Here is a 14,004-nt window from a genome sequence, read left to right as displayed (position 1 = left end):
TGGCTTGTCTGTGGCTTGTCTGGGCCCACGGGGGCCCGCAATTCAGAGCCCCGTTTGTGCTACTGGGGTATGCATTTGTTATTGCATACAGGTCCACCTCGGGAATGGAATTTTTATTCCTTCGGCAACGTGCGCAGCAGTTATGGTGGCACCCAAAGACTCGCGTTTCTGTAAAGACGCAGCCTTTGGACGACTCACAACTCCTGGAAAGGGGCGTTACAGGGCAAGCTTGCCATTGGAACCTGAAGTCAGAAGCCTCCACAGTGGGCAGAAAGCCAATGACCCCTGAAAAGCTACAAGCCATTGGCCGTAAGTTGCATGTCACAGTGCTCAATGCATTATGTTGTGTGTCAGTGCGCAATTAAATGATAAGCTGGGGGCATTGTGTACTACCAATCATATTTTCTTTTCTGCAGGTGCTTTTGACTACTTCATTGGCCAGCACCCTGTAGAGACCCCAGCGCCGGTAGATCGTCGCAAAGGGTTAAATTATTACCTTACCCTATTGAAAAATCCGGTATCGCGGCAAACCGGATTTTACCGGAACATATCGGTTTCATACCGGTCCGGTATCACTCTCATACCGGCGAGACCCGTCCGGTTTGATGGCTATACCGGTTCATACCGGTCCGGTATCGATCCCAAACCGGACAGACCGCTCCGGTACGGAGCTCATACCGGAAAGTCCATTCCCGGTTCGAAGCTCAAACTGGACAGACCAGTCCGGTACGGAGCTCAAACCGGACAGACTAGTCCGGTACGGAGCTCAAACCGGACATACCAGCCTGTATTCAGAGCGATATGTGCCGCGGTTTTGGTGCTTGGTCTGCAGATTGACTGTTGTACGCCAGCAGATATCTTTTAGGGGAAAGGTGGGGGCAGCGCGCGCATAAGTGCGATAATCAACACGTACGCGGTTTTGTTGAAAGGGCTAGGAAAAGAAAAGGGCTAAGCGTGAGCTTCGCAGTGGCAAAACATGCAGGTTGTGCATGATTTGGTGATTTGAGGGCAACCGCCATATTGGCTTCCCGTGCAGCACCCTGACAAAGTCAAGGCGGCTGTGTGCGGGCACACGGCTAGTATATATCCGCCAGCACCCTTCGTAAGTCCTGCGCAGATTACTCTGGATTTCACAGTGCAGAACTTCACGACTGGCTGATAAACATGGCGAGCCTCCGGTGACTGCGCCAGAGGCTCCAAAAGGTTTGTTACTGTCGCGTTCATTGCAGCAGCTGTTGGCTAGCGGCAGTCTGTAGCGACGCATCGATGAAGAAAGAAAATTCTTGGTTTTCGTGCAGGAATTCTTTGCACTTCTTCTTCGTCAAGTGATTGCGCATTGATAACGCAACTTGTCCAAGTGCCATCCCGAGCGGCCCCACCCTTCACTTTATCAGGAAGGCATACTAATCACAAATCGCCCAGAACATTTCTATCGACGAACAAGATATCAACGGAGCCGGCAGCTTGCGGTGTTTCCTTAAGGGCGACGCTTCGTGCTAGCTAGAAGATACAGCGCTCGAGAGAACAAAATAAAAACAAAAACCACCTGTAGAAACCTTACGCGAGTAACCCGTCTTTACGCAAATTTTTTAAAGCTTTTTTTTTCTCTCATCACCGCCTTCTCTGCTTTTCCTGGGTCAGTCACAACAAAAAAACCTGCGCATTCCTGGTCTTTCTATCGGGCTTTGTTCCTTCCCCTTGGGCTCCTCTGTGTCTGTCTACCCACGACCGAACATTTTAAGCCGCCCTCCCGACCACGCTTCCCGCGACTTCCATGAAGTGGCGAGGAGGTTCCGATTCTACTTGTTCACTGTCCCCGGCCGCTTCGCGGTGACTTTTTGCAAAAGTGCCCCCCCCCCCCGCCTTTCCTGCGTTTGTTTGGAACAGGTTTTTACTTCTCTCCTGCGGCTGGGTTGAGTGTCAAGCGATGAAGGTAGCTGGGAAAACACGCTGGCACTCGCTCGTTGGCGTTGAATTTGTGTTATACAATTTTTTGCGACTTTCTTCGTGTTGCCTTGATCAATCCATGATCAAAGATGACATCGCCTTTCATGCGTACGTCCAGTGCAAATATGGTGGAACCCTGTCATCCTTGTCTCAGTGATGAATGACTTCGCTCCGAAAGACGTGAGTGGTGAACATTTGACCGGTGGAGGCCGGTGGTGAACATTTGACCGGTGGAAGGCGGATTTTATGACGGCGACGTCGTGCTGCTAGGACGTAAGTACGCATTTTAAATCACTCTGTTCTTTAAGTACTGCCTCCGTCTCGGTTATATGCTCGGCGTCAACAGAAACGTTCTAACTGTTCAGTGTCTTTTTAACTAAAACTTTGTAGACTGCACAGCGTAGATGGACGAAATAGCGCAAAATTTTCTTTCAGTTACATACCGAAATTGCTTGTCCTTCATGATATGATAGCACGGCTAAAATTAGTTTTATAGTTTGTATTATTTCTTTACAGAGGCACATGGTGTATACGTGCGAGAGCAATCATTGATAAGCGTCCTGAGGGGGAGCGGCTCAAGACCTTGAACAAACATCACGCATCGCATCAATGCTGCGGTATGTGCCGTAAATAATGGAGGATGACCACGCAAGCATCGCAGTCGTCTGAGCAACCTGTTTACACACCAACAATGTTACGACGCAGATTTGCAATACATTATTGATTCAAATATGGAAGGCGGTAGGTGCATTCACGATACTGAGCATTGCCAATGCTCAGGGCCTGGCGTCTTGAGACGCCTGGCTTGTCTGTGGCTTGTCTGGGCCCACGGGGGCCCGCAATTCAGAGCCCCGTTTGTGCTACTGGGGTATGCATTTGTTATTGCATACAGGTCCACCTCGGGAATGGAATTTTTATTCCTTCGGCAACGTGCGCAGCAGTTATGGTGGCACCCAAAGATTCGCGTTTCTGTAAAGACGCAGCCTTTGGACGACTCCACAACTCCTGGAAAGGGGCGTTACAGGGCAAGCTTGCCATCGGAACCTGAAGTCAGAAGCCTCCACAGTGGGCAGAAAGCCAATGACCCCTGAAAAGCTACAAGCCATTGGCCGTAAGTTGCATGTCACAGTGCTCAGTGCATTATGTTGTGTGTCAGTGCGCAATTCAATGATAAGCTGGGGGCATTATGTACTACCAATCATATTTTCTTTTCTGCAGGTGCTTTTGACTACTTCATTGGCCAGCACCCTGTAGAGACCCCAGCGCCGGTAGATCGTCGCAAAGAGTTAAATTATTACCTTAGTGAGCTGGTTCAAGACATGCGGAAAAAATAAACATCTTTTGGAGTTTTTGATGCATTATAATATTCACCAAGCTACCAATACTTTGGTAAAAGGTGGGAGCAAATAACACAATGGCACATCGACTGCAATGCGAGTTGCTGATAATCGCAGATTACCAGTTTCTGAGGCTCTGTATATTTCAGCATTTGGCATGTACACTTATGGCCCCAGTTTTTGGGCAGATTTAGTCCAAGTGGGATATATTTGAAGCATTTTATTCTGCCTGTGTCCTGTGATACAGGGTGACCTGTATAATACGGGCCTAGCCTGTTTAATAGAGGACTGTCCTGTATTCCGGTATGAATTTTAAACCGGAACCGCATACCGGGTTATTGTACAGGATTTGCGATACCGGATTACCGGAGTATCCTGTACAAAACAGGAGAGTCCTGTATTATACAGGACTGTCCTGTTTTATACAGGATATTCCAGTAATCCGGTATCGCAAATCCTGTACAATAACCCGGTATGCGGTTCCGGTTTAAAATTCATACCGGATTTTTCAGTAGGGTAGTGAGCTGGTTCAAGACATGCGGAAAAAATAAACATCTTTTGGAGTTTTTGATGCATTATAATACTCACCAAGCTACCAATACTTTGGTAAAAGGTGGGAGCAAATAACACAATGGCACATCGACTGCAATTCGAGTTGCTGATAATCGCAGATTACCAGTTTCTGAGGCTCTGTATATTTCAGCATTTGGCATGTACACTTATGGCCCCAGTTTTTGGGCAGATTTAGTCCAAGTGGGATATATTTGAAGCATTTTATTCTGCCTTTGTCCTGTGATACAGGGCCCTCCTGTATAATACGGGCCTAGCCTGTTTAATACAGGACTGTCCTGTATTCCGGTATGAATTTTAAACCGGAACCGCATACCGGGTTATTGTACAGGATTTGCGATACCGGAGTATCCTGTACAAAACAGGAGAGTCCTGTATTATACAGGACTTTCCTGTTTTATACAGGATATTCCAGTAATCCGGTATCGCAAATCCTGTACAATAACCCGGTATGCGGTTCCGGTTTAAAATTCATACCGGATTTTTCAGTAGGGATGGCTAATGTAACTTAGCATAAATAAACGCAAAAATAAATAAATAAAGTGCAGCACTGTTCTTGCGATGCAAAAAATGCACTCTGATAGTAGTCCTACACAAACCATAGCAATGCCAATGCTATCACAGCATTTTTGCCCTCTCATTTCCAATAGAAAGAAAACACAACCTTGAGTGATAAAATCTTACCACAGCCTTCTTCACATGTTATAGAGGAGAGAAAAGCCACCACGAAGACTAAAGCGAATGTTTTAGTGATAGCTCCTAGTGAAATTTTTCAACACTGCAGCAAAAACCTTCCTCTTTTTAGCCTACAGCGCGTATCTCTGAAAACAACAGGCGTAGGTTTCATACATTAACGCTATAATTTCCTCCACGTGGCGCTTATGACAGCTTATATTCGCCCGTGCACGTGTTTTATTGCGGTTGCACACTGAAGCGCACATTCACGGAAAAGCCTTGTCTCGTTCTGGTCCTACGGTCAACATGCCAGCTGCCATGGTCGGCCGGCTGAGATGACGCAAGACGTTAACAAACCTTGAGGTGGCAGGAGGGGCACATGCCGCTCAACACGCCGCCGATGACGTCCAAGTTTCGGCAGAACAGGAGCCGTGACTGAAACGCATGTATTGAAACGCTGTAATAATAACTTTGTCATCAATCTGATATGCGTCATCCATACGAGACTAACACATAACACACACCACACACTTAACATAGCCTTTCAATCACATAGGAATGTTATATATAACGAAGAATAACCGCGGCAAAGAAAGGAAAATCAATGCAAAGAAAGCACAAAGAAGGTGAATAATGAAAAATTATAGCCACGTAATGCTAGAGAACCTATTTCGCAATTAGCCGGACTGCGCAAATGGACTATCTTTTAGGCGCCTCGTAGTGTTATTGTGGTGCAAGTATGAGACACCCCAACAAAATATTTTTGCACCCCGCCCCTTTTATAGCAAAATACAGCAACTTGCTGACAGTTGCCGGTTTCTTTTTCACTATAGTGAGCGAAATGCTTTTATTCTAATCGTACACGTGCTCTAAAAGGGCGGTATTTCAATAACATTAAAAATGTTTTTTTTTAATTTTTTTTCTTTTGTGGTCCACGTGGCATTTGGTGAGCTGTAAGGAGAACGAATATAGACTTTTCCAGGGAAACCAGTATCCTACCAGTCGCGTGGAGGTTATTTCACCTCCTCTCACCCACCCAGGCTGCTGCTGTCAGCTCCAGTCCTCGAGCGCAGTTGATGGCAGAGCGCACTTTGAAGTGGTGCTTCCTTGTTAATACGACTGCGCACAAATAAGGAAATTCTTCTCGAGCTCTTCACATTCTAAGAACTGATATGGGGATTAGAACTATCAGCCAGTGACCTCTTAAGGCGATCAGGGGCCCGTCTGTCGTCGCTAAAATTTAAAAAAGTTCACTTGTCCGCTACAAAAGTTAGAGTAAATATCGGTTTTATATCCGGCATCACTAGCGTTACTATACTCCAAAACGCGCCTCTCTGTGTGAAAGCACCAATTTCCTAGTTTTTCACAATAAGCCCTCCAAACTGCAGGAAATATTTTACCAATTTGGAAGTGTAACATGCAAAGCCGTGCTTTGTACAAATTGGCTGTGCAGAATATGAAGTACTTCGTGCTCTCATTTGACAATTGTATACAAGCATAATGTCAGTAGTCTACCCGTATGACTTGAAGGACTATAAGCGCATCTTAGAAACGTCTGTAGAAGCATTACATGACACCCGCCCCCCCTGGTTGTGCGCATGTGATGTGACAAGCCTTTAAATGCGTACCCTGAAGCGAAGAATAAAACCAATTGTTAGTAGCGCTCTTCTGTACCGTGTCATCGTTCTCTCGCCTTGTTATTGTCTTTTTTGGCTCTAACCAATTTCAAAGAATGTCTAACCGACTAGCTAAGCACCAAGGTTTACTAAAGTGCAAGTACTAAGCTGTACAACGCAGTTCGACGTTCGCTTTAAAATGTGGCTGGATCTTGTTTAGCAATTGTCGGAAGCGTTTGGCAACGCTGCTTGCTTGTGTTATGCTCTGCGGAGAAAGATAAAGTCGCATAAGCATAAATCAATATACTTACATAGTTGATTACAATTCTCAATTTCAAATTCAGCAAACATTGCTTGGGGAATGGCTGCAAGAAAAGGCACGCATATTCTTAACATCAAAATCTTCAGTTCTTTTAAATTAATTCCATAAAATTCACTATTTTATCACTAAATATTGGACTGCTGTTTAGCATGCTCGAATTGTTGGAGAAGAAGTATTCTGCAAACAATCCAAAGAGCAAGAAAAATTTATATGCATTTTTCTTGCAAAGCGAAGAATATATCGATCACGAACGCTGTTCATGAAATTCACTGTTTTCGCTTCTGCCAATGACGCATAAAGAAGAAGGGAAAAATTAAAGGGCCGCCGCGGTGGCTCAGTGACTATGGTGCTCGGCTGCTGGCCCGAAAGACGCGGGTTCGATCCCGGCCGCGGCGGCTGAATTTCTTTGGAGGAGAAATTCGAGGCCCGTGTACTGTGCGATGTCAGTGCACGTTAAAGAACCCCAGGTGGTCGAAATTTCCGGAGCCCTCCACTACGGCGTCTCTCATAGCCTTAGTCGCTTTGGGACGTTAAACCCCATAAACAAAGCAAAAAAATTAAAGGAAATGAAAAAAAAACTTTTCTTTTTTTGCATCAATAACTATTAATGAGCCATATTTGTTCTATCCGTATATTCTACAAAAAAAGAAAACCCTGAATATGTTTTTGTACCCTTCAGATTCAAATTATGAGGTTATGAGCTGTTCAAAAAGCAGGAGAATAAAAATGCAAAATAAGAAGTTCATATTTTTGTAATAACTATAATAAAGAGTGACATCTTTGTGGTTGGTGTAGTCTACAAAAAGACCATGAAGAATTATTTCACCTTTCTGAACACTTTAGATTCACATTAGGAGGTTATGAAATGTCCAAGAAAACAGCTCAGCAAAGACGCGTTGAAATCTGAGAAAAAAGAAATCCAGCATGAGCACACCAAATGATTTCCTTCCCGTTAAAATTAAAGTGCGATCAGGGCTACACTCTGTGAAATGTTCTGCGCCGATCGTCAGAAAGGCGAATAAAGCTTTCCTTCCAAACAACTAATTCATTTTTGTGGTGGAGCTGTAGTAATACGAGTTTTGAATGAGGCAAAGCGTTTGAAAACTAAGGTATTCACCAGGCATCCATACAGTGCTGTGGCGATGCTGAGGTGAGCAGTGTTGCGTCGCCAGCTGAGCGCATTTTGTGGCCTGAGTTACGGGGGCGCTGAGAGCAATTATAGTAGATTTATGCAGGAAGAGCACCGAACTTTATTTACGTTTCGTCTCGAGTGCCACGCGCGTCGTGTACATGATAGAAATTGTTACATGCACGGAGTTTCGCCTTATGGTTTAGAGTCAATCAAATCTATGCAGCTAAGAACTCTAAACGAACAATAAACTAAGATCTTGTTTCATGCAAAGCCGCTGACCAAAGCTCATCCGTCACACAGTCGAGACACTTTCACCCACTGCTTTAATAAAAAAAATTCCAGCGCAAGCTGCAGGAAACAACTGAGCACTGATGAGCGATGGCTCTACGTATCGAAGGCGTGCAAGGAAATCCCACTAATGCTTATGAAAACTTCGTTGTTTTTACCATACACAGTGTTTCGGGGTGACACTGTACGCCTATCTCACCTGAAAGTGTTAAAAAATGTAGAATCGGTAACCAGCATGACCCATTGTTCATCGGTGATCGCTTGTCTATTGTTGCTCGCGCTGAGAAATTTTGATTGGGGCAGCATGTGAAAACGAATGCATTGTGTGACGGACGAGCTTTGCATAAAACAAGGTCTTAATTTATTCTTTGTTTTTCGCGGTTAGCTACTTACAGTTAATCGTTTGCAATATGCTATGGCCAGACTTGACATAAGTAATATCTTCCATGTGCGCGCCTCGGGTGGCACTCAAGTAAATGAACGACGGTGGTCTTCCTGCTGAAGGTTTTGGCCGCTAGGAGGCCCGAGTGAGCGGACGCGTTTATTATCGGCTCCGCCAATGTCTGGTTCCTGTGCCCAGCTAAGTCCTTTCTAGGACCCACCAAGGCCCTCAACGGATCCTAGAAGGTTCACGGACCCCAATCGCTACCATCTTTTGGATGTGCCCAAGGACTTCGGTGAGCTACCTGTTGAAAATGTCTCTGGCAGCCACGCCGCTGGGCTAAGCCTCGCCTCATCGAGGCGAGCCTCGCCGGCGCGCCGCATTCCTCACTCCCCAACAGCCATGGAGGAGCCCGTGGATGGAGAGACCTTGAACCCATTGGACTGCCACCTTGGTGAGTGGAAAACTGTGCTCCATGCATACCGTAATCGGACCACGGATTCGAATTCGCCCCCAAAACACCCGGTATCGGCCACCGTTCAACCTAAACCAAGCGCCAGCAACGCCGGTGCGCCACCGGACGCTGCATCTGGGAACACCCGAAGCGCGTTCAAGGAGACACAGCTCCTACGTATGACGCGCGCCGTCGTCCATAGAAGCAAGCAACTCGCCGCACTGCCGGCGGGTACCATCAGAGTCGTCTTTCGCCCGCGAGGCGGCCTCTCCCTGGAGAAGATCCCGGCTCCCAGTATCCTGCAGGCACTTCACTCGACGCTCAGCTGCTCAGTGATTGGCGAGTTGCACATAAGAATCCACCCAACTAACAACACCTTTAGAGTGGCGACGGTGGCGGAGGCAACAGCTCTGGCATTGGTGAAAATTCACCAAATTACCTTAGATGGACTACAATACCCGGTAGCCGCGTACATCGCGGCCCCTCCAGCGGCAGTCAAGGGCATCATTTCCCGGGCCTACTGGAACGAGACACCAGAACAAATCCTAACTGACTTACAGTACAGAAACCCGGACGCTAACATTATAGCGGCCCGACGCATGGGTAAAACAACGTCCATCTTAATAACTTTTGCCTCAGGTCCCGTGCCTCACACAATTAAATATATGTGTGTGGTACACCGCTGCACCAAATACAAGGGAAGCCCCGATGCCTGCACAAACTGCAGGAAGCCTGGACACAGGTACGACGTGTGCCCTCTCCCGAAGGCTGGACTCTGCTCGCGGTGTGGCGAGAAGCACACCCCTCAAGAGACCCCATGCACGCCAAGCTGCATTCTTTGTGGTGGTTCCCACCTTACCGGTACCGGCTCGTGCAAAGCCAGGACCCCTCCACCTCGTAGACAGACCGCGCCGAAACCCAAGCAACCAGTGCCCACGCCAAAAGACTTTCCACCGATAGTGCCTCATCAAGATCACCAGCGAGCCTGGACCAAACCCACCAGTACACCCCAAACCTCACAGCGGGAGGAAGAGATAGCTCTCCTGCGGGAAGAGGTAAGGCATCTTAGGGCAGCCATTAATTCCATCCCTCCTACCGTTTCTCCACCCACTCCTTCACCAACACCCCAAACCTCTTCACCTACTCCCCAACCCTCCACACCCCTCCACAAAAGAAACGCAGACCAGAAGACATTCCAGCCATGGATTCTAAATTACAAAACTTTGCCCAACAGCTCGAAGCCAGTATTCTGGCTCAGACTCAAAATTACATTGAAGCCGCCATCACTAAGCTTACAGAAACTATCATCAGTCAGGTAACCTCTGCTATTCTACAACAAATTCCACAAATAATTGCTGGAATGTCTTCACATATCCCAGCTAGCAACCCCATAGCTGCTCCCATCCTCCGCCCCCCCACCCTCCAGCATGGCCCAGTTGACGGGCAATAATCTCCAATTAAGCATCCTACAATGGAACTGCAGGGGGTTTCGTCGCAAACGAGACCCCCTGCAGCAGCTCCTCTCTGCTTCCTCCACACCCCCTGATATAGTAGCACTTCAGGATGCTGGCACAAATTTATCGCTGCCAGGATACGCTCTGGTACCCTCCGACACCACTCCAAACCCCAGGGTTACCACGTATCTCCAACATTTCGTACCATACACTTGTCATGTACTAACCTCGCCGGTAGCTCACACATTCCTAGAATTAATCCCCTCCACTCACAGATCTCAACCCCTCTTCATCCTCAACTGTTACCTCCTTCCGAGGCAACCGGTCTCAGATTTAATCTCTCTAATTAAAGCCGCCTCCAACGCTGCAAAAAAGGACCCCCTCAATATATTAGGGGATTTCAACTGCGCACATGCAGACTGGGGGTACACACGCACTAACAAGAGAGGAGCGGAATTGCGCAACACCCTTCAGATGCACGGCCTGTCCATATATAATGATCTGAGCACACCTACAAGAATCGGTAATAGTGTCACTGCCGACACAAGCCCAGATCTTACTTTTGGTCGCAACCTTCCCACACCGGTGTGGACAAACTCAAATGAGGCCCTGGGCAGTGATCATTATATCATAACTATACAGCTTGATTTCGCCAAAAAAGCTAAAAACTACCGTGTCAGGATTACCAGCTGGGATAATCTTCGGAAGCACAGAGAGGCCAAAACATTAGAATCCCCCTTTAACCTCCACACATGGATGACAGAGCTGAAACAGGATGTCCAGACATTCACGCAAACATTAGACGCCACCCCCGAGACTCCCGTTGCAGACAGTCGCTTAGCGCACCTACTCCAAGCTCAAAACAGTATCCTCACACGCTGGAAAACCCAGAAGTAAAATCGAAAACTTAAGCTAAAATTAGCGCAACTACAGAAACAAATAGAAGAACACAGTGCCGCACTCAGTAAATCTAACTGGCACCAATTATGTGACGGATTACGAGGTAATCTCTCCTCCACCAGGGCCTGGCATCTTTTGCGACATATGATAGACCCCACTCAAGCTAAAAAGCAAACTCGGCTCACACTAAAAAGACTTACCCATAAAAATCGTCATAATCATCAAGCACTGTTACGCCAACTCCAATCAACTTATACCACTGTGGGCCAAACTGTATCATATCCCGACTATGTGGGCCCCGATCAACCCTCCCTCGACGCCCCCATTATGGAGGTTGAAGTCAGAGCAGCCCTTATCAAGCTCCGAAACTCAACCCCTGGGGAGGACCAAATCACAAATGTCATGCTCAGAAATCTAGATGACCGTTCAATTTCCCTTCTCACCGACTACTTCAATGAGTGCTGGGAAATGAGGGCGCTACCTGCTGAATGGAAGCACGGGGAAATAATTTTCATTCCTAAACCAAACAAGCCCATTAACGCCCAAAACCTCCGTCCCATTTCACTGACTTCGTGCTTGGGCAAACTGTTTGAGCATGTCATCCTCACCCGTCTCACGCAACACATGGAATCCCATGGGCTATATCCACATACTATGGTAGGATTTCGATCCCACCTCTCGGCACAGGACGCCCTACTGCAGATTTCACACGCTATCCTCAATGACATGTTACATCACACCAGAGCAATCCTGGCAGTCGACCTCACCAAAGCATTCGGCAAAGTTACGCACAGCGCCATCCTGCAGGGCATCCAAGAGCTGCAGTTGGGGCCTAAGACCTACAACTATATCCGGGCCTTCTTAAACGGTCGCACAGCCTCACTGCATATAGATGATATACAGACCTCCCCCCCTTCACGCTTGGTAACATTGGTACCCCGCAAGGGGCGGTGTTATCTCCCTTCCTCTTCAACCTCACCCTCATCCCCCTGGCCAAGGCTCTCAGCCGCATCCCGCACTTAGGACACACACTTTACGCGGATGATATAACGGTTTGGACCACATACGGCTCGGATGGCGACATAGAATCGACCCTTCAGGAAGCCGCTACAACTATCGCTACTCACGCGGCAAACATTGGGCTTGAATGCTCCCCCACAAAGTCAGCACTCCTCATAATCCGCCCGCGGCGCGTCCCTACCTCCCCCATCACTATCTACCTGCATGACACTCCCATACCGCAAACACCTACCCTCCGCATTCTTGGCCTGCATTTACAGGACACGGGGAAAAACAACCTTACACTGAAAGCACTAAAACAGTCCACCTACTACGTCATCCATCTTCTTAGAAGGGTTTCACATTCACGAGTCGGTCTAGACGAAGCAGATAATCTCAAGGTGCTGCATGCGTTCGTGCTTAGCCGCATTCTCTACGCCACTCCTTACCTAAACCTCTCCTGTTCGGATAAAGACAAGATCAATGCTCTTATCCGCATGGCTACCAAAGCAGCGCTAAACCTACCAAAGAGCACTAGCACGGACAGACTCTTAAAATTAGGAATGCACAACACTATGCAAGAACTTATAGATGCACATCGCTACACACAGTACCTTCGTCTGGCTGGCACGGAAAATGGACGATATATACTGGATTCTCTGGGAATTCGCATACCCGCACACACGACAGACTTCATCTCTCTCCCTCGCGCCATACACTCCGCGCTTATCCTGAAACCCCTTCCCAAGAATGTCCACCCTGAATACCATCAATCCCGCCGAGTCGCGCGAGCCAAAGCTCTCCATAAAGAATATGGCACTTTAGAGGATGTGCGCTGGGTGGACGCCGCGTGTGGTACAGACCGTTCAGTAGCTGTGGCTTATCATCCAGCAGCCCCCCCATTTACCCATTTCATAGACCCACCTTGTACCCCGGAAGAAGCAGAGGAAGCAGCTATAGCAATAGCCATTGCCCAAACCAATGCGGCTTATATACTAAGCGATTCCAAAACAGCCATTCTTAACTTCGCCCGCGGACGCGTCCATCCCCCCGCGTGGCAGATATTGAGAATGTGCACCCTAAATCCCGATAGGCGTATTGAGCTCGTGTGGGTGCCGGCTCACTCTGGCAATCCCGGAAATGAGGCCGCCGATAACATAGCCCGAGGACTTATTTGCCGGGCAAATGGCGACCCCAGCCGGGATTTCTCGAGGGAGCGGGCGCACACGTTCTCAGAACTAACTCAACAAGCACGCCTTGCCCGTCGACTCTATCTCCCTCCCCACCCCCGCCTATCCCACTCCCAACAAATCCTCTGGAGGCGACTGCAGACCCGAAATCTTCCTACCCCTCAGCTTCTATCCCACTTCCGCCATGTTTCCCCAGAGTGCACTCTCTGCGGAGAACCGCACGCCACCCTAGACCACATCCTCTTCGGCTGCCCTGCCGACCCTCCCCCGCAGGGACAGCCCGCCATCGGTACATGGGAGGAATGGGAGGCCCGCCTTGCGTCGCAGGACCCGGACGCGCAACTTCGCTGTGTGAACCGGGGCGCCAGTGCCATGGCCCTACGTGGCCTGGACACATTCGCGTAATGTGAGGGCTGTGCGGTGGCCCTGAGATCTTGTACGGTCCAAACTCACTTGCTTAATAAAGTTTTCCATCCATCCATCCATCCTGCTGAAAGCTAATACGCCTGCGCTCTTTGCCCCCATTCTGTGCGTACAAAATACGCCTAGGTGGCGACGCAAGGATCTCCTCGGCATTGTTTCCGAGCTGCATGAGCGCTATGCGGCCACCTTAATAGTGATGATGATTGTCAATTTTTATTGCACAAGGGCATCTGAGGCCAAAGAGCGCCATCGCACAAGGTGTTTTCGCCTTCTCAAGGTGTGGTGAAAGACCCATTTCTTAAGCATTTCACCCTA

The 14,004-nt window shown here is 48.1% G+C and overlaps 1 long non-coding RNA gene across 2 annotated transcripts; it reads left to right on the top strand.

The window, feature by feature from the left end:
• Positions 1 to 975: 975 nt before the first annotated feature.
• Positions 976 to 3,297, top strand: LOC149324871 (uncharacterized). Of its 2 annotated transcripts, XR_016286656.1 has the most exons (4): positions 976 to 2,220; positions 2,464 to 2,564; positions 2,840 to 3,058; positions 3,166 to 3,297. It is a non-coding gene; the product is annotated as an uncharacterized LOC149324871 (long non-coding RNA). The 2 variants fall into 2 exon arrangements; XR_016286655.1 differs by lacking the exons at positions 976 to 2,220; positions 2,464 to 2,564 and having other exon boundaries at positions 2,621 to 3,058.
• The last annotated feature ends 10,707 nt before the right edge of the window (positions 3,298 to 14,004 follow it).

This window comes from Amblyomma mixtum, unplaced genomic scaffold (assembly GCF_055824585.1).
Source record: "Amblyomma mixtum isolate Tamu unplaced genomic scaffold, ASM5582458v1 scaffold_13, whole genome shotgun sequence".
NCBI lineage: Eukaryota > Metazoa > Arthropoda > Arachnida > Ixodida > Ixodidae > Amblyomma > Amblyomma mixtum.
Note: the sequence above shows the minus strand (reverse complement) of the source record. Positions and strands in the feature narration are given on the sequence as shown.